Source organism: Ahaetulla prasina, chromosome 4, assembly GCF_028640845.1.
Source record: "Ahaetulla prasina isolate Xishuangbanna chromosome 4, ASM2864084v1, whole genome shotgun sequence".
NCBI classification, from domain to species: domain Eukaryota; kingdom Metazoa; phylum Chordata; class Lepidosauria; order Squamata; family Colubridae; genus Ahaetulla; species Ahaetulla prasina.
Genome location: NC_080542.1, coordinates 9768550 through 9788553, shown reverse-complemented (window position 1 = coordinate 9788553; position 20004 = coordinate 9768550). Strand labels below are relative to the sequence as shown.

Sequence of the window (20004 nt, the reverse complement as noted above, 5' to 3'; positions counted from 1 at the left end):
AGATCTCAAAGTCCTGAGGAAGAAAAAAGTTGTTGGCACAGTTGATGCTGAATGAAAATTAACAATCTGGAAGGTCACTGGCCTTTGCAGAACAAACATTAAGACACAATTTAACCAAGAAAGGGGGGAAAAAACAAATACATTCAGCTGCAATAGAAATGAAGGAAAGGCGCAGACGTGAAGGAAGCTTACTCAACTACTTTAGCAAAGGATCTTGAAGTCATCAGCTCCCCTTTCAAGCTGCTATCTATAGTGGGCCACATTATACCACGGCAGTTATCTGCAACCTGGTGGTCACTAGCTACAGTAGTGGCCAAAATTGTGGAAACCTTTTGGGAAAAGTGTATTTTTGAGATTTGATAGCTAATAACACCACTTTTTGGGGGACATTTCAAGATAATCCAATTCCACTGCTGGAATGGTCTGGGAATAGCCCAGACCTTAACCCAATTGAACATCTATGGAGCCGACTAAAGAAACTTGTTAGTCAGAAACGACCCAGCAATAAAACCCAGTTAATGGAAGCAATCATTCAATCTTGGTTTCACATGATAACAGATAAAAGGCTTGGTTCACTCCACGGGAAGACGTTGTAAGGCCGTAATTCATGCTAAAGGTTACCAACTAAGTATTAAGTGACATGGTGATAAATTTTGTGTATTTCATTTTTTCTATGGTGATAAATTTTGTATGTGGCTCAGTCTGGTAAGACAGTCTGTTATTAACAGCAGCTGCCTGCAATTACTGCAGGTTCAAGCCCCACCAGGCCCAAGGTTGACTCAGCCTTCCATCCTTTATAAGGTAGGTAAAATGAGGACCCAGATTGCTGGGAGCAATAAGTTGACTTTGTGTATAATATACAAATGGATGAAGACTATTGCTTGACATAGTGTAAGCCACCCTGAGTCTTTGGAGAAGGGCGGGATATAAATGCAAATAAAATAAAATAAATAAATAAAATATATCTCATTTTTTTCTACACGTTTCACTTTTCTTCTTTATCCTGTAACTGCTATACTAATAGCAAATCCTTCATAAAAGTGATTGCATTACATTCTTGATTAAATTATCTTTCCATTAATATGTCATTTAATAGCACTACTGGGGGAAAAAAGAAAGAAAAAGAAATAAGTGGTGTTATTAGCTAGTTTTAGAAAATACACTTTTCCCAAAAGGTTTCCACAATTTTGGACACTACTATATATATGGGGGACGCGGGGACGTGGTGGCTCAGGGGCTAGGACCTTGAGCTTGTCGATCGAAAGGTCGGCAGCTCGGCGGTTCGAATCCCTAGTGCTGCCGTGTAATGGGGTGAGCTCCCATTACTTGTCCCAGCTTCTGCCAACCTAGCAGTTTTGAAAGCACATAAAAATGCAAGTAGAAAAAATAGGGACCACCTGTGGTGGGAAGGTAACAGCGTTCCATGTGCCTTTGGTGTTGAGTCATGCCGGCCACATGACCACGGAGACGTCTTCGGACAGTGCTGTCTCTTCGGCTTTGAAACGGAGATGAGCACCACCCCCTAGAGTCGGCAACGACTAGCACGTATGTGCGAGGGGAACCTTTACCTTTACCTTTATATATGGGCTGCAACACTCAGAATTCCCAATATCATTGAGAGGGACATCTGGAGCACATCTGGAAGCCACAATATTGTGGAAGACTGTTTAATGATAAAGCAAAGCTGCTGAAAAATAGAAGAGGGGGATCTATACTTTTTCCATATACTGTTGGATTCTACCATCTATTAGTCCCTGACAGCATGCCCAGTGGTTAGCGATCATTTCAGTTCTATATCATATATTATACAAGAGCCAGTTTCATACAGTGGTTAAGGCCTTCAGTTAGACATTGGGAGATTGTTATCTTCTAGTCCTGCCTTAGGCACAAAGCCAACTGGATAACCTTGGAACAATTATTCCCTCTGCCCTAAGAAATAGGTAACAGCAAACCACCTCCCAAAAACCTTGCTCCAAAGTTTGGACAAGTGTCAAAAATGTTCAGGTGGAGTTAATCATATGACTTAGATGGAGTGTGAAACCAACTGGTTTTCTGATGTTTTCCGATTCCAACCTGCATACAGTAGATTCCAGCCAATGCTAAGGAAGAATGATGGAAATTGTGGCTCAATAACACCTGAGATGCCTGTAAAAACTACTCAAGTTTAATGACTTCTATAAAGCAAAAAAAACTTTCCATTAATATTGCAGAACCCCTAAGCATAATCTTTGATAAAGCCTTCACTACCAGTTCCCTTCCCAAACTTTGGTCACTAGCCACAGTCATCCCCATCTTCAAAAAAGGAGACCCCAACTTAGTTGGAAATTACAGACCGATCTCTTTGTGCTGTGTCACCTGCAAAGTCATGGAATCAATCATCAACCAATCCATTACCTCACACTTAGAAACTAACAACCTACTCTCCAATAAACAATTTGGTTTCCGGAAAAAATTATCATTACAACTTCTCCACTGTAAAAACATATGGACTACAAATCTTGATCAAGGCAAAATAATAGATGCAATCTACATAGACTTCTGCAAAGCTTTCGACTCAGTAGTACATGATAAACTTCTCCTAAAACTAATATCCTATGGCATCTCAGGACCCCTCCACAAATGGATATCTGCTATTCTGTCTAACAGACAACAAGTGGTCAAAATTGGCAATGCTTTATCAAATCCTGTTCCTGTCAAGAGTGGCGTCCCTCAAGGCAGCGTCCTTGGACCAATACTCTTCATATTATACATTAATGATCTTTGTGACCATATCTCAAGTAATTGTGTTCTCTTTGCTGACAATGTCAAACTATTTAACACCACAGACAATACATCTATCATTCAAAAAGACCTTGATCATCTAACCGCTTGGTCTAAAACTTGGCAACTCCAAATCTCAACCAGCAAATGCTCAGTCTTACATATAGGAAAAAAGAACCCAAACACTAAGTACATACTAGATGGACATTACCTTACAGATGACCCCATTCCCGTTAAAGACCTTGGAGTTTTCATGTCAAATGATCTAAGTGCCAAAGCCCACTGCAACTACATAGCAAATAGCTCTAAGAGTTGGCTGAAATCTCAGAGGAAGCTAACAACATTAGCAATGCCTATTTAAAGTTCGCCTAGACCGGTTGAATCCCAACACTGGAGCTACCTGAATCTCACAGGGCACTTTATTTTATGTGGTAGGTTCTAGAAGACTCATAAGTATCTGCATCTCAAAAGATGACCTTCTTTAATTGAAAGTATCTAAAGCATACCGACTGATTGTTTTTATCATCTAGGCACGATACTATCATCTAGGCAGATGCTACAGGATACAGATAGTCCCTCAAATTAGACAGTTATTCTTTCTGCCCTAAGAAGCAGGCAGCAGCAAACCACCTCTGAAAATCTTTGTCATGGAAACTGCATGTCCAAGCAGTCCAGGGGTGAAATTCAGCAGGTTCTGACAGGTTCTGGCGAACCGGTGGCAGAAATTTTGAGTAGTTAGGAGAACCGGTAGTGAAAATTTTGAGCAGTTCAAAGAACCGGTAGAAGAAATTTTGAGTAGTTTGGAGAACCAGCAAGTGCCATCTCTGGCTGGCCCCAGAGTTAGGTGGGAATGGAGATTTTGCAAGGCCATTCCAGCAGTGGAATAGGATTATCTTGAAACACCAAAAAAAAAAAAAGTGGTGTTATTAGCCATCAAACCTCAAAAATACACTTTTCCCCAAAAGGTTTCCACAATTTTGGCCACTCCTGTAGCTAGTGACCACCAGATTGCAGAGAACTGCCGTAGTATAAAATGCCCCACTATAGATAGCAGCTTGAAAGAGGAGCTGATGACTGCAAGATCCAAACTAGTTAAGTAGGCCTCATTCACATCTGCGCCTTTCCTTCATTTCTATTGCAGCTGAATGTATCTGTTTTTTCCCCCCTTTCTTGGTTAAATTGTGTCTTAATGTTTGTTCTGCAAAGGCCGGTGACCTTCCAGATTGTTAATTTTCATTCAGCATCAACTGTGCCAACAACTTTTTTCTTCCTCAGGACTTTGAGATCTAAATTGTGGGCACGAGGACAAAATGTAGCTGGCACTGCATATAAGTACAGCCTCTTGCTGAAAATCAAGCCACCTGCGTTGTAGATGAGGAAGTTTAGCAACAGGTGAGGAAGGTAAGGAACCAACACAGCATGCTGAGATTACAGAGCTGTTAGCATGCCATTCGAATTTTATTGGCTGGGAAACAAAGGTTCCTTCATTTAAGCCTTGAGAAACTGGGTGGGGTATGAGAATTGCATCTTTTTTATTATTCATGATTTCTCTTCTCTTTGCCTTCCACAAAACAGATCTTGGGTAGTTCCTGCAATAAATTGGATTCTGATCTACTTCTTCCAAGATACCAAGGCTAAATTCCTACCATGCTGTATCTATACACAGCTGTGCTTGAGCTTTTGAGTCTTCTGACCCTGATGGGCAAATTTTTCTTCCCTTATTTTTGGTTGGATCTGAAAAACTTTATTGACTTCATACACTTGGGGTATCCATGCTACACATACATGAAATGCACTCCCCCATCACTTTCCTAGAAATATTTTTGGCCAGAGTTAAATATTCAGATAAACTCTTAATTCTCTTTGAAGATGAAGTTTATTCCTACCGAGACATTGATAGACACAGCAATCAGATAGCCAGAGTACTAAAGGACTATGTGGGGCTGAAAAAAGAGGACACAATGGCTGTTTTCTTCAAGATCATCCATGCCTATCTCTCAGTTTTCCACAGCTTAGCAAAGATTGGCTGTACCATGGCATGTGCCAACCATAACATCCGACTCAAATCTCTGATACATGTGCTGAAATCTTGCAAGGCTAAAGTTCTTTTATCAACTCCAGGTGAGAGAATCATAGAGGAAATATTTCCATAGAAAATAGTAATATGTTATAACTACTGGTCCTTTCTCTTCTTTTAGAATAGAATAGAATAGAATAGAATAGAATAGAATAGAATAGAATAGAATAGAATAGAATAGAATAGAATAGAATAGAATAGAATTCTTTATTGGCCAAGTGTGATTGGACACACAAGGAATTTGTCTTGGTGCATGTACTCTCAGTGTATATAAAAGAAAAGATACCTTCATCAAGGTACAACACTTACAACACTTAATGATAGTTATAGGCTACAATTAAGCAATCAGGAAACAATATCAATATAAATTGTAAGGATACAAGCAACAATAGTCATAAGTGGAAGGAGATGGGTGGTGGGAACACTGAGAAGATTAATAGTAGTGCAGATTTAGTAAATAGTTTGACACTGTTGTGGGAATTATTTGTTTAGCAGAGTGATAGTGTTTGGGAAAAAACTGTTCTTATGTCTAGTTGTTCTGGTGTGCAGTGCTCCATAGCGTCATTTTGAGGGTAGGAGTTGAAACAGTTTATGTCTAGGATGTGAGGGGTCTGTAAATATTTTCACAGCCCTCTTTTTGATTCATGCAGTATACAGGTCCTCAATAGAAGGCAGGTTGGGAGTAATTGTTTTTTCTGCAGTTCTAATTATCCTCTGAAGTCTATGTCTGTCTTGTTAGGTTGCAGAACCAAACTAGACAGTTATAGAGGTGCTAAGGCGCTAAGAAGCAGATGCTCTCAGCTCCAACTTTAAAATAGTGTTAACTCATTGTTGCCTCGGAACTAGCTTGCAGCCGAAATAAAGCCGTTGGGAAACTACAGTTGCAGCATGGATTGTTTGGGCTGTTAAGGTTTATCCAGGAATGCTGGGAGAAGGAAGGTTGTGGCTGTGGTTGGAAGCTATCTGATAAGTGAAAGTTTATTAGCAACTGGACCCTATTTAGCAAAGGAGTCAATTTCTACCTCCCCTGCATTTCCACCATGTCTTCCAGTGCATCTGGGTGGAGAAATAAAAGATTTGCCACATTCTGGTCCTAGAAGAAAACCGGTCATTTTCTGAATGGCTTTCTATGATAATTTTGAGGATACTCGCCTTAGCCATGACATGGGATATTTCTGCATGAAATGGTGCCATTCCTACAGTGGTTTCACCCTGTCTTCGTTCGCATTTTTCTTTTATGATTTGAAATGAGTATAATTTTAGTGATCTTCTTGGGCTTCTTAGTAATAATATTCAGCACCTTTTTTCTGAACAACCACCTGAAATGGGATTTGGGGGATAATGTTTTACAGCCAAATTTGGGAAGCTGTATCACCAGGTAGCATTACTCTTTCTGTTCCTCGGCACTTTGATGAAGATGTTCGTCCATCGTGTTCGAAGAGGACCTTGACATCTAACAGGTTGTGCGCTGTCCACGATGTGTCCGCAGGTGGCTTGTAAGCCTATATGGACACAAAATGTTCTGCCACATGTCGGGCAGATATGTGTGGATACCATTGTTGCAGCATTTGCAGCTCTGGCTTTGCCGAGTGCTCGCTTCTCTTGTGCTATGGTTGTTCTGCTGTCCTCAGATGTTGTTGTGCCTCGTCCGTTTTCCCCGCAGCCGGGGCCTTCTTATCTGCTTCTGAACGCTGAGGAATGTCCTAGCATGCCTCCCGGCCCCAGCCCTGGCTCCATGCCCAGGCAAATGGAGCAACTAGACCCCTCCCCCTCCCCAACAGCATGTGAGCCTGAGGAAGGTCAATTACCAACAGCTGCAGACTGGAGTGGCCCTCGCTTCAGGAGAATTGATAAGCGGCGTCAACAGAAGGAAGGGAGGGGTAGGCCGGGATAAGTGCTGAGTCATGGAGCCAGACCCCATGGCCTATATAAAGGATCTGCTTTCTGGCATTCTCTGAGTCAGGCAAAGTCTACCTTATCTGCTGAAATCACTTTCTGGTCTCCTGCCTGCCTTGAGAACTTTGCTAGGACTTTGGCAGAGCTGCATAGGCACGCCTGATTCGGATTTCCCTGACCTGGCCGTCAGCGGAGGAGTGGGACACGACAGATGTCTGGCAGCCTTGGTGGATCAGCGTGAGCCATGTCTATCGATTTTGTGTCAGGGTTTCCCAGGAGGTGGTGTTGATATCCAGGAACTTGAAGGAGGCTTTTAACCAGTGGTGAGATTCTACTGGTTAGACCGTTTCAGGTGAACTGGTAACTCCGACGATCGGCTGGGAGCAAACCGGTTCACCTCGCTGATCAGATGGACCCATCTGTCCACCCGCGCTATTTTCCTACTGTTATCTCCTCAGCTGATTTGTGTGGCAGAGCCGATTGCCACATGAATCAGCTGTGTTACTCCTCTGAAGAAACCCGGAAGCGAAGATTTTTTTCAAACTGTGCATGCACGTGCAGTGCACGTTAGGCGTGAGTGTGTGCAAAGTGCACGATCATCGAATCAGTTAGTAAACTAGGAGGATTCTGCCTGCTCTGTCCCCCCAACCACAATCAATTAGAAACACAAACTGATTAGATGTGCCAGCAATTTATTCTTGCCAAGTCCTCTTATCTATCAGAGCGATTGCAGTCCGAGCTGGAACAATCCCAAAGTTCAGAAGGAAATGAAACAGAGTCCAGGAGCTAAAGTGCAGCCAATGTTTTCAACAGTCAATTGTTTGTTCGTCACAAGAACTATAGGGTAGCCCCTACTGCTTTTATATCCTGAGGGGTGTGTGTTATGTTCGGGAAGTAACGAGGCTGGAGACCAGGGTAGTGACAACAGCTCTTTAATATAGGGTGAACCCAGCAGCAGGCTGGGGGAAAAACCTCTCCTTTTATACAGTTCTACTGGAGGCTTCGTCCAATCAGCAACGTGCTGATTTCCCGCTCAAATATTTAAAGGTACAAACATAAATACATAACACTCCTCCCCTCCCAGAAAACACTTTGCCTCTATTTACATATTTATTTACATGTTATTTTTCGACGTAGTCACGCAAATAACCTGGGCGTCTCCTAGTTCTTTCTGACCTGCGCGGTTCAGTTCTGGGTGGTGTTTTGAGCTGGTCGGAGGCTGTTTCTCCTCCCAGCTCTTTCTCTGAGCCAACGGGCTCTGGATTATTGGCTGACTCTTTTTCTTGGCCATCCGGCCTTGGATTACTTCTGAAACTTTCCCAGCTGTTTCCCTCGGGAACCTGATGGCGTCGCTGGAACTCTGGGACCTCAGCTAAGTCTTGCGCCTCCCCCGGGTCATTGTCAGCTGTGAATTCAAATTGGTATTGGTCCTGATTTGTTTCATTTGGTTCGGTTTGATCAGTTATTCGTTTCCTTAACTGATCTATGTGGCGCCTCCACACTCGGTTGTCTGGTAGCTCTACCACGTACGATTTTGGCCCGGTTATCTTTATTATTTGGCCTGTGAACCAACTAGGGCCGTCCCCATAGTTTCGGGCCCACACCCGGTCGCCTATGCTCATTTCCCTTGTCTTTTCTAGTTCCCCCTTGTAACCCTCTGGTGTGTAATGGGGATTCAAACGGTCAAGTGGGCACCGGAGTTTCCGTCCCATTAGTAATTCGGCTGGGCTTTTTCCGGTGGCCGTGCTTGGGGTTCTGTGCTGGACGGCTAGGAAAAAGTCTATCTTTGTTTGCCAGTCACCTGGCTTGAGCCTGGACAATGCCTCCTTAGCGCTCCGGACGGAACGCTCTGCAAGGCCATTCGACGCAGGGTGGAAAGGCGCAGAGAGGGCATGTCGGATGCCCTCCTCTGCCAGGTATTCTTCAAACTGGGCTGCCGTGAATTGAGGCCCATTGTCAGACACCAGAGTGTCCGGCAACCCGTGAGTTGCAAATAGGTGGCGCAGGGCTGCGATTACTGCTTCGGCTGTAGTGGATTTCATGAGTATGATCTCCAACCATTTGGAGAATGCATCAACAACCACTAGGAACGTTTGGCCGTGGAAGGGGCCAGCAAAATCAATGTGGATTCTTGTCCAGGGCCCTTGGGGCTTTTCCCATTCCCTGACTGGGGCCGTTGGGGGTAGAGGTCTGGACTCTTGGCAAGCCTGGCATTTCCCTACCCTCTCAGCAATCTCTGCGTCCATGAGTGGCCACCACACATAGCTTCTAGCTAACCCCTTCATCCTTACGATCCCTGGGTGACCCTCGTGGAGGAGGTCCAATACCTTTCCCCTTAATTTATCAGGAATTATTACACGATCACCCCATAACAGGCAACCCCCTTGAGCCGAGAGCTCATCTCGTTTTTTAACAAAATCTTTGAACTGCGTTACGCAGGCGGCCACCCTCTCTGTACCCAACCGAGTACAGTCCTTAACACAATGTCGGTATGATGCCGAGCCACTTCCTTAGATGTGACTGGGCCAGAGTCAAAGAGTCAATAAGTAGAATGGGTGTCCCGGGTGGGGTCGTCGGTTGCCCCTGGTAGTGGGCATCGGCCAGCGTCTGCATGCCCCACTTCTTTTCCTGGTCGATGCTGCAGCTTGTACGAATAAGCGGCTAGAATATAGTCCATCGGGTCAGTCGTGGCGAGAGTGCCACAGGCGTTGGTGATCGCCAGCCAGTATCCCTAGTAGCGGTCTGTGGTCAGTCACGATTTCAAAATTCCGCCCAAAGACATATTCGTGGAATTTTTTAACCCCTGACACAATGGCTAGTGCTTCTTTATCTAGCTGGCTGTAGTTTCTCTCTGGGGAGGACAACGTTCTAGAGTAAAAAGCTATAGGGGCTTCTGTGCCGTTTGGGAGTCTATGGCTGAGTACAGCTCCCACCCCATAAGGGGAGGCATCGCAAACCAGCACTAGGGGTAATGAGTTGTGATATTGGATGAGCAGGCTATCACTTGAGAGCAGGTTCTTTACTGCCTCAAAAGCCCTATTTTCCGACTTTCCCCAAGACCAAACAGTATTTTTTCCTAAGAGCCTATGCAGCGGTTCCGCAACGGTTGCTTTGTTCTTTAAAAAGACCGCGTAAAAATTCACCAATCCCAGGAATGCCTGCAGCTCTGCTTTATTTTTGGGCGCTGGAGCCTTCCTAATTGCCTTAACCTTGCTCTCAGTGGGGTGAATTCCTTTCTTGTCTATCCGGTAGCCCAAGAAATCGACGGATTCGACCCCTATCTGGCATTTGTTTGCCTTGACTTTTAATCCGGCTGTCCGGAAAATGCCCAAAACCTTTCTTAAACGCTCCCCCAATTCCTCCATGTTTTCCCCTGAAATTAGGACGTCGTCAAAGTAGGGGACTACCCCTGGGAGCCCCTGCAGTAGTCGTTCCATTAGGTTTTGGAACAACCCTGGTGCCACACTGACCCCAAATTGCAATCGGGTGCACTTGAATGCCCCCCTGTGCGTTACAATCGTTTGGGCCTCAGCTGTGCGGGCGTCAACGGGCAGTTGCTGGTAGGCTTGGGCCAAGTCTAACTTTGCAAAGACTTGCCCTTGCCCTAAAGAGTGCAATAAGTGTTGCACCACGGGAACCGGGTAAGCGCTTTTCTGTAAGGCTTTGTTAAGCGTCGCCTTGTAGTCAGCGCAAATTCTAATTGACCCGTCCGGCTTTATTGGGGTGACGATTGGCGTCTCCCACTTTGCGTGATCGACTGGCACCAGAATCCCCTGATTTATGAGCTTGTCCAGCTCCTTATCAATTTTTGGTTTTAGGGCAAAAGGGACTCTCCTCGCCTTAAGCCTAATGGGGGCTACCTGGGGGTCTAAGTTGAAGGAAATAGGGGTCCCCTTGTACTTGCCCAGGCAGTCCTTGAAGACATCTTCGAACTCGTTAAAGAGAATGTCTTTCAGGTTACAGTCACTCCTGTAGATGCCAGTCACTCCCATGCCCAGGGCACGAAACCAGTCTAGTCCCAACAGACTGGGCAGAGTTCCTTCGACGATCGTGATGGGCAGGGTCTTCTTGTGTGGACCGTACTTGACTCGGACGGAGGTGGTCCCTCGAACAGGGATGCGATTCCCCTGGTAGTCGTGGACTCGTAGCCGTTGTGCTTGCAGGTGGCGCTTCGCGACAGACGGCAGCGACTTCGCCAAAGTGTCCCAGGACATGATGGTGATTGCTGATCCCGTGTCTACTTCAAGCCGGCACCGTACACCCTCTATTTTTGGCTTGGTGAAGATCTTCTTCTCCACTCGAGTCGAGGCGCGGCCTATGACCACAGTTGTTTGGTTGGAATCCGCGCCTTTTTTGTTTGAGCCAATCGCGGGTCGCCTTGCCGATTCCGCGCTCTGATTGGCCGATTTGAATTTTCGGCGGGAAGGTTGGGCCGCTCGACAAACTTGAGCTAGGTGCCCTTTCTTCCCACACCGCCGGCAGGTCGCGTCCTTAAACTTGCAGCGTTGCCGCTGGTGTTGACCCCCGCAGCTCCCGCATTCGTCTCTGTCCCCTTTGTCGCGTTTCTCGGTTCGGCAGACCCCTTCCTCATCTTCACCGTCGGATTCGGTCTGAACCTCCTCCTGGTGCACGGGGGTTGCCTTCGCGCTCGCCTTTGGTGGGACAGGCTTCTGCAGTGTCTCCGCCGCTTGGGTGGACATTTCATGTGCTCTGGCTTCGTCCAGAGCGGTGGCCAGCGTTAGGTTGCTCTTTGCTAGCAGCCGTCGCCGCAAACGGATGTCTTTGACGCCTCGGATGAGTTGCTCGAGGAGCACCTCGTCTAGGTCGCGGTATCCGCAGTCCTTGGACGCTTTTCTTAGGGCGGCCATGTAGTCACCGATGGTTTCGCCCTCCATCTGCCTTCGCTCTCCGGATTCAAACCGCCGCACGTATTTGGACGGCGCTGGTGCGAAGTGGTTTTTTAGTAAAGTCTGTAGAGTTGGCCATGACACCGACTGCAACGGCGTTGGCTCTGCCAGGGCTTCCGCGATATCAATGACCTCCGGACCACAGTGGCTTAAGAAATAAGCCCTTTTTCGGTTATCTGGAACTCCTTGCAGTTCGTTGGCTTCTAGAAAGCTTTCGAAACGGGTCATATACGTTCCCCATTTCTCCTTAGCCGGGTCAAACGGTGCGGGCGGAGTGTAACTGGCCATCTCCGCTTTTCTGCCCTGAGTTTGCTGGGTTCGGGTCTATCGTGCTTCAGCTCGGTTCTGGTTCTCCTTAGCCTCGAGATCCCACCTTTGTCGCCAATGTTATGTTCGGGAAGTAACGAGGCTGGAGACCAGGGTAGTGACAACAGCTCTTTAATATAGGGTGAACCCAGCAGCAGGCTGGGGGAAAAACCTCTCCTTTTATACAGTTCTACTGGAGGCTTCGTCCAATCAGCAACGTGCTGATTTCCCGCTCAAATATTTAAAGGTACAAACATAAATACATAACAGTGTGGTTCCGTGACTCAGCATTCTCTAGGCCTGCCCCACCCTTTCTTTCTTTTGATGTTGCCGTCTCTCCTGTTTGCGATACCAGGGGTCCAGCCACGACTGATTGTCAGCAGCTGGGTCTTGAGGCATGGCCTGAGAGGGAGGAGATGCAGGAGACAGAGGCCTCGTCATCTCCTCTACCTGGCCTGCCTCTGGGACTTGGAACAGAGCCAGAGAAGGAGGGTCCGCAGAGGGAAGCCCTGCCCGCTCTTCCCCCTCGCTCTCTGAGTCACTTTCTGCCAGGAGGTCAGGTTGCGGGGGGGGGGGGGGGCCGAAGACACAGCACTGCCACTTGTTTTCAATGTGTCTTTGTATTGCTTCCTTTGTCCCCCGTGTGATCGTTTTCCTTGAGACAGCTCACCACATTTGGGGATGTGATGGTCTGGCCTTGTTGTGTCCTCCCTCACCTCCATCCGAGTGATGGCTTAATTAGCCGGCTCTATCAGCTCTGGCAGCAGAATAGCCAGCGTATGCCAAGAATCTCCGTTATCTTCCACGATGCAGGTGAGTCACCCAGAAACAAACTTCAGCTCTTAATCAGTGGATTTGCCTGTTACAAAGAGACACAGCAGCTCTCACTGTCTTTTATATCCTGTGGGGTACATGACTCAGCACTTCTTGGGCCTGCCCCACCCTTGCTTCTGTTGTTCCCTCCTCCACCTGGCCTGCTTCTGGCTCCTGGAGCTGAGCCAGGGAAGCCGGTGCTCCCGAGGTAAGTTCTAACAGCCCTTCCCCAAGTCACTTTCTGGCAGGAGGCCCAGCTTGGGGGGCACAGACACAACAGGCCTCCTTGCAACATGGCCTGCCTTGTTGTACTTTACTCTGATTCTAAAGCGTATGGATTTTATTTTATCATGTTTAATCCCGCTGCTCTTTGGACCAACATGATATTTTGCAAAACCAATTTAATCTCATTGTTATTGATGGTGGGGTTTTCTTTTTCTTTATTCTCAGTGATTTAGAACCATTTTTGTGCTAGCTGGACTAATACATTATTATTCCTGCCTTTTTCTTTGCATTATATCTTCAACATGATCTTCATGGTGTTAAAATTATGTGGCAAGTTTCACACACCCTCCAAAATTGATATTTCTATCTATCCATGACTTATGAAAATACACCGTTCTCAGTGAAATATAGCTCCAAAAGCAATATACTTTTCATACATTTTTTTCCTGATTAATTTAAAGGAAACAGTTGTATATTATAAGTACTGTAAGATAACCAACTTACTTTCTTGTCAGATTTTGAATTGATAGAACATTAGTTTGCTATGGGTCAATGATGTATATATTCAGCTTGGTTAAAGTAAGGTTCTACATTTAGGCCAAAAAAACAAAATGCACCGGTACCGTATATGTGGTACCTTGCTCAATAGTAGTACCTGTGAGAGGGATCTTGGAGTCCTAGTGGATAACCATTTAGATATGAACCAGCTGCTAAAAAAGCGAACACAGTTCTGGGCTGCATAAGCAGAGGGATAGAATCAAGATTACATGAAGTGTTAGTACCACTTTATAATGCCTTGGTAAGGCCACACTTGGAATATTGCATCCAATTTTGGTCGCCACGATGTAAAAAAGATGTTGAGACTCTAGAAAGAGTGCAGAGAAGAGCAACAAAGATGATTAGGGGACTGGAGGCTAAAACATATGAAGAACGGTTGCAGGAACTGGGTATGTCTAGTTTAATAAAAAGAAGGACTAGGGGAGACATGATAGTTGTGTTCCAATATCTCAGGGGTTGCCACAAAGAAGAGGGAGTCAGGCTGCTCTCCAAAGCACCTGAGGGTAGAACAAGAAGCAATGGGTGGAAACTGATCAAAGAAAGAAGCAACTTAGAACTAAGGAGAAATTTCCTGACAGTTAGAACAATTAATAAGTGGAACAACTTGCCTGCAGAAGTTGTGAATGCTCCAACACTGGAAATTTTTAAGAAAATGTTGGATAACCATCTGACTGAGATGGTGTAGGGTTTCCTGCCTGGGCAGGGGGTTGGACTAGAAGGCCTCCAAGGTTCCTTCCAACTCTGTTGTTATGTTATGTTATGTTATGTTATGTTATGTTATGTTATGTTATGTTATGTTATGTTATGTTATGTTATGTTATGTTATGTTATGTTATGTTATAATTATATTTTGAATGTAATCATTAAAATGGTCAAAGAATTATTATACAACATTAAAAAGATAAATGTATTCAAGACTTGCAGCAAATGGAATATTGATTTACGGTATATTATTTGTTAACACCTGAATTAAACATTTTTTAACAAAGAAGCACGCAAAAGACATGAAAGCTATTCAATCATTCTTTTTTATTTTTAAAAAATAAAATAATATTCCAGAACAGCTGGAATTCCATTCCTCTTTCTTGCTTTTTCAGTTGCTTGCTAGCCTTAGGAAACAGATTGATGTACTGGCAGGTTTGGACTGATTCGGGCGAACCGGATGCTAATTTTACAAGGATGCAAGGACTGGCTGGCCCCGCCCACCCTGCACCACCCCTCCCATGAGTCTCCACACGGCCCATTTTGAATGTCAGGTAAGGGCTGCACGGAGGCTCTGGGAGGGTGAAAAACGCCCCCCCCGGAAGTTCTAGAAGTCTTGAAATAGGCCCATTTCCGGCCTCTGGAGGGCCTCTGGAGCCCAGGGTAGGCTGTTTTCATCTCCCAGTGGCTCGAGGAAAGCGTCCAGAGCCTGGGGAGCGGGAAAACACCCCCACGTTGTGGTTCAGGAGACCAACTAGGCCACACCCACCATGGCCATGCCCACCCAGCAACTGGGCAGAGAACTGGCTGCTAAAATATTTGAATCCCATCTCTGTGTATTGGTATACATTTTCATCCAGTTTCATATACTGAAATAATCAGGACAAATGGACTATATTATACGTTTCTGCCTAGGAATAGTTAGTGTTTCTGAGAATGCAAGATTAGAGTGCTACTCTTTACATTGTCTTTGCAGAAACTCTGCCGTGTTTTTCCGTGTTTTGTTCTAGTATTTACGGAAGACGCTCAAAAAGAGACTTCCAAAAACGAGGCAGTCAATTCAATCAATTTTTTTTCTTTCCTTTTTCAAGATTTAAAAGATGCCATTGAAGATGTCCTGCCTACTTTACATGATGAAGGGATACGTGTTTTCTACCTGAGTGAGGATTCTCCGACTGAAGGTGTAGAGCCGCTGCTCAAACGGATCAAATTAAGTTCAGCTGAACCAGTGCCCTTTGCCTTCAGAGCCAAAGTAACACCTAGATCTGTATGTCTATATATTTTCACCTCTGGCACCACAGGTGAGGAGCATGAAAGGTGGAGTGGTTGCTGGGAGATCTTGAAAGATAAAATATGCCATTGGCTAGAAAGACTCTCTGTGTCAAGTTTCCAGAAAACCCCTCCTGCAGAAAAGACTCTGAAGCCAACATCTTTCAAAGTTCTTTTACTAGCATAGGTAAACTGGCACAGTTGGAGGAAAACCGAAACTGGGGATTCCAGTTTGTCCCTCAGTAATACAAACCCCAAAATCTCTACCCTCATGACCCCTTTGCTGGTCACATGCTCCAATCCTCAACCGTCCCATGTCGAAGCATCACTCCAGCCACTCCTTCTCCAGATGCGAACCCAGCCTGACCTTGACCGGTAGGAAGAATGTTGTTATGTCTAATAGACCCTTTTACCCCCACCCCCTGTCCTACTTTCCCAAACCAGAGAAAGTAGCAGCGGGTGGAAACCTTCTGCCTAGTATGGCTTCCAAAGCTGACACATACAAGCAGAAGTCAACAGAGTGTCAGCTTTGGAAGCCATACTAGGCCGAAGGTTTCCACACGCTGCCACTTTCTCCTGTGTGGGAAAGGAGGAGAAGGGCAAGGGATTGGTACAAGGGGCCATTAGACATAATTTTTTTTTATTTGCATTTTATTTTTATTTATTTATTTTATTTTATTTATTTATTTTTGTCACAACAGTATACACAAACAATAGATAAAACAGCATATTTTGAAGAAAATATATATATATATATGTAAAAAATATGCATCAACTATATCAATTTGATATAATGAAGGGAACAATAGGACAGGAACGGTAGGCACTTTTGTGCTCTTATGCACGCCCCTTATATTTATATATATAATTATTATATTATTATATATTTATAGTTATATTTATATATTTATATTTATATTTATATTTAAATATTACATTTATATCCCGCCCTTCTCCGAAGACTCAGGGCGGCTTACACTATGTTAAGCAATAGTCTTCATCCATTTGTATATTATATACAAAGTCAACTTATTGCCCCCAACAATCTGGGTCCTCATTTTACCTACCTTATAAAGGATGGAAGGCTGAGTCAACCTTGGGCCTGGTGGGGCTTGAACCTGCAGTAATTGCAGGCAGCTGTGTTAATAACAGACTGTCTTAGCAGTCTAAGCCACCAGAGATAATATTCTTCCTGTCAGTCAAGGTCAGGCCAAGACTGCATCTGGAGAAGGAGTGGTCGGAGTGATGCCTCGAGATGGGACAGTTGGTGATTTGAGCAGAGGAGTCGGGCGGGGGGGGGGGGTCTGGGGTTTTATACTACTGAGGAAAAACCCGGATCTCCAGATTCGGAGTTTATCCAGTTGTGCCAGCTTACCTATGCTAGTAAAAGAACTTTGAAAGATGTTTGCCTCAGAGTCTTTTCTGCAGGAGGGGGTTTTCTGGAACGCTGACAGTACGATTGCACGGTTTTTATGATATGCATAGCCTAGATCAGGGCTAGGTAATAAGTAACAAGGTTATGTAAGAGGTCATTGTCTTTTGTGTCTGCAAAGCTTCCTGCTCACCGGATGTCATCATCATGACATCATGTCCACCTGTCCACCTTATATCATCATTATCATCATGTCCAGTGGTGACATTCAATTTTTTTCCCTACCAGTCCTGTGGGCGTGGCTTGGTGGTGGTAGGGTCCTGTGATTGAGTGGGTGTGGCCAACTTGATGTCACTCATGGCCATGGCCACTCAGTCATATAATCCCCCCACCAAGCCCACAGAACACAGTAGAAAAAAATCAGCGGTGAAATCCAGCAGGTTCTGACAGGTTCTGGAGAATCAGTAGTGGAAACTTTGAGCAATCCAGAGAACCGGTAGCAGAAATTTTGAGTAGTTTGAAGAACCAGCAAATACCACCTCTGGCTGGCCCCAGAGTGGGATGGGAAGGGAGATTTTGCAGTATCCTTTCCCTGCCACACACAAGTCAAGCCTACTAAGCCACACCATGCTCAACAAGCCACGCCCACAGAACCAATAGTAAAAAAATTTGGATTTCACCACTGGGAAAAAATCTGTATGAGCACCAGAAGGGTTCTTAGTGAATGCTAAGGCAGAGAGAATCTGAACTTTTCTCCCTCCATTCACAGAGGAGTTGCTGCTCCCTTTATTATTATTATTATTATTATTTATTTGATTTTTATACCGCCCTTCTCCCGAAGGACTCAGGGCGGTGTACAGGCAACAATAAAATACAGACACTACAGTATACAATTTAAAATGCAAGTTAAAAAACTTATTATAATTAGCCTAGAACTTTAAAAATTTATAAAAACCAAAACCCCATTTAAAATTAGTAAAAAATTTAAAATCGATAAAATTTATGTAATTTAAAATTTAAAATTTAAAATTTAAGCCAGCCCCGCGCGAATGAAAAGATGTGTCTTCAGTTCGCGGCGGAAGGTCGAGTCAGGTATTTGGCGTAAGCCCGGGGGAAGTTCGTTCCAAAGTGTGGGAGCCCCCACAGAGAAGGACCTTCCCCTGGGGGCCGCCAGCTGACATTGCTTGGTGGACGGCACCCTGAGAAGTCCCTCTCTGTGAGAGCGTACAGGTCGGTGGGAGGCATACGGTAACAGCAGGCGGTCCCGTAAGTACCCAGGCCCTAAGCCATGGAGTGCTTTAAAGGTCGTAACCAACACCTTAAAGTGCACTCGAAAGGCCACAGGTAGCCAGTGCAGTCTGCGCAGGAGCGGTGTTACGTGGGAGCTACGCGAAGCTCCCTCTATCACCCGCGCAGCTGCATTCTGGACTAACTGAAGCGTCCGAGTGCACTTCAAGGGGAGCCCCATATAGAGAGCATTACAATAATCCAAGCAAGAGGTAACGGTCCCCGGCCCCATCCCTCTTGGGTACTATCTTAAAGCAGTGGTTCTCAACCTTTATAGTGCTGCGACCCCTTTAATACAATTCCCCACAATGTGGCGACCCCAACTGTAAAATTATTTTCGTTTTGAATTTATCATGCCTGAAGCCGTATTGGCTAGTGATCTGAACTGCTTGCGATTGCCTTGAGGACAGAGGCATTAAAGCAGAGACTCCTCCCCTATTAAGTTTATCGTGCCTGAAGCCAGATTAGGCTAGCAATTGGGAGTGATTGCAGCTGACTTGAGAGGGAGACGTCAGAGCAAAGATTTCTCTCTTTTTTAATTCATCATACCTGAAGCTAAATTCAGCTAGCGATTTGAAGAGCCTGCAGCTGGTTTGTGGAGTCAACCATTGGAGTGCGATTCTTCGATTTGCAAGTATACCTCCCATATTTCTGATGGTCTTAGGCGACCCTTGGCAAATTGTCATTCGACCCCCAACAGGGTTGCAACCTGAGAACTGCTGATCTTAAAGGGACAGGCTGCAGCAGCTCCGCTGTGAATGGAAGGAGAAAAGTTCAGATTCTTTCTGCTGTAGCAATTAACGTTGAATGGGTCGAACAGCGAGCAAATGGCCAGAAGGGGTAAGCAGCGACCGGGCGAGGGAGCGGGCATGGGAGGGGCCAACCAGAGGCAAACCGATTCAAATTGTCCCTGCCGGTTCTCCCGAACCAGTCCGAACCGGTCGAATTTCACCCCGATCATGTCATCTGATGATTCTGTTGTTGATTGGGAAATTGGCATGCTGCGAAGCTTTAGTTCATTGATCTGTGCTTCTGTTTTGTGTTTTTTTCTGCCACTGAGTGCTTTTGAAATGTCAAAGCCATATAATCCCCTACGTCTGGCATGAAGTCAAGCATACAAATCATGAAACTGATTGTAAATTATCATTTCTTGCTTTTTTCTCTAAATTCATTGCGTCCTTATTCTCTTTTCTCTTTCCTCCAAGGACTCCCCAAAGCTGCTATCATTTCCCACAAGAAAGCAATAACGGGATCCCATCTGTTTCGCCTAGCCGGCATCCATGGCAAGGATGTTGTTTATTCTCCACTCCCTCTGTACCACTCAGCTGGACTCCTTGGGCTTTTGGGGACCATAGACATGGGTAGGCACAAAAGACCAGGGCCCCTGGAATGCACATAAAGAAACCTTTACCCTCAGAGTGTTATCAAGAGACGCAGAGCTGTTATATCAGTTTATATCTTATATAAAGCAGCATCCACAGAAAACATCAGAGCCTGCCCCAGATACTTTCCCAGCAAGCTAATAATAACTCTGCATGAAGGCATAAACAGAGGGATAGAATCAAGATCACGTTAAGTGTTAGTGCCACTTTATAATGCCTTGGTAAGGCCACACTTGGAATATTGCATCCAGTTTTGGTCGCCACGATGTAAAAAAGATGTTGAGACTCTAGAAAGAGTGCAGAGAAGAGCAACAAAGATGATTAGGGGACTGGAGGCTAAAACATATGAAGAACAGTTGCAGGAACTGGGTATGTCTAGTTTAATAAAAAGAAGGACTAGGAGAGACATGATAGCTGTGTTCCAATATCTCAGGGGTTGCCACAAAGAAG

At 45.1% G+C, this 20004-nt stretch overlaps 1 pseudogene; it reads left to right on the top strand.

Annotated features, from left to right (window-relative positions):
* The first annotated feature begins 4233 nt into the window (after positions 1 to 4233).
* Positions 4234 to 20004, top strand: part of LOC131197321 (long-chain fatty acid transport protein 2-like) — a 42414-nt pseudogene continuing 26643 nt past the window's right edge.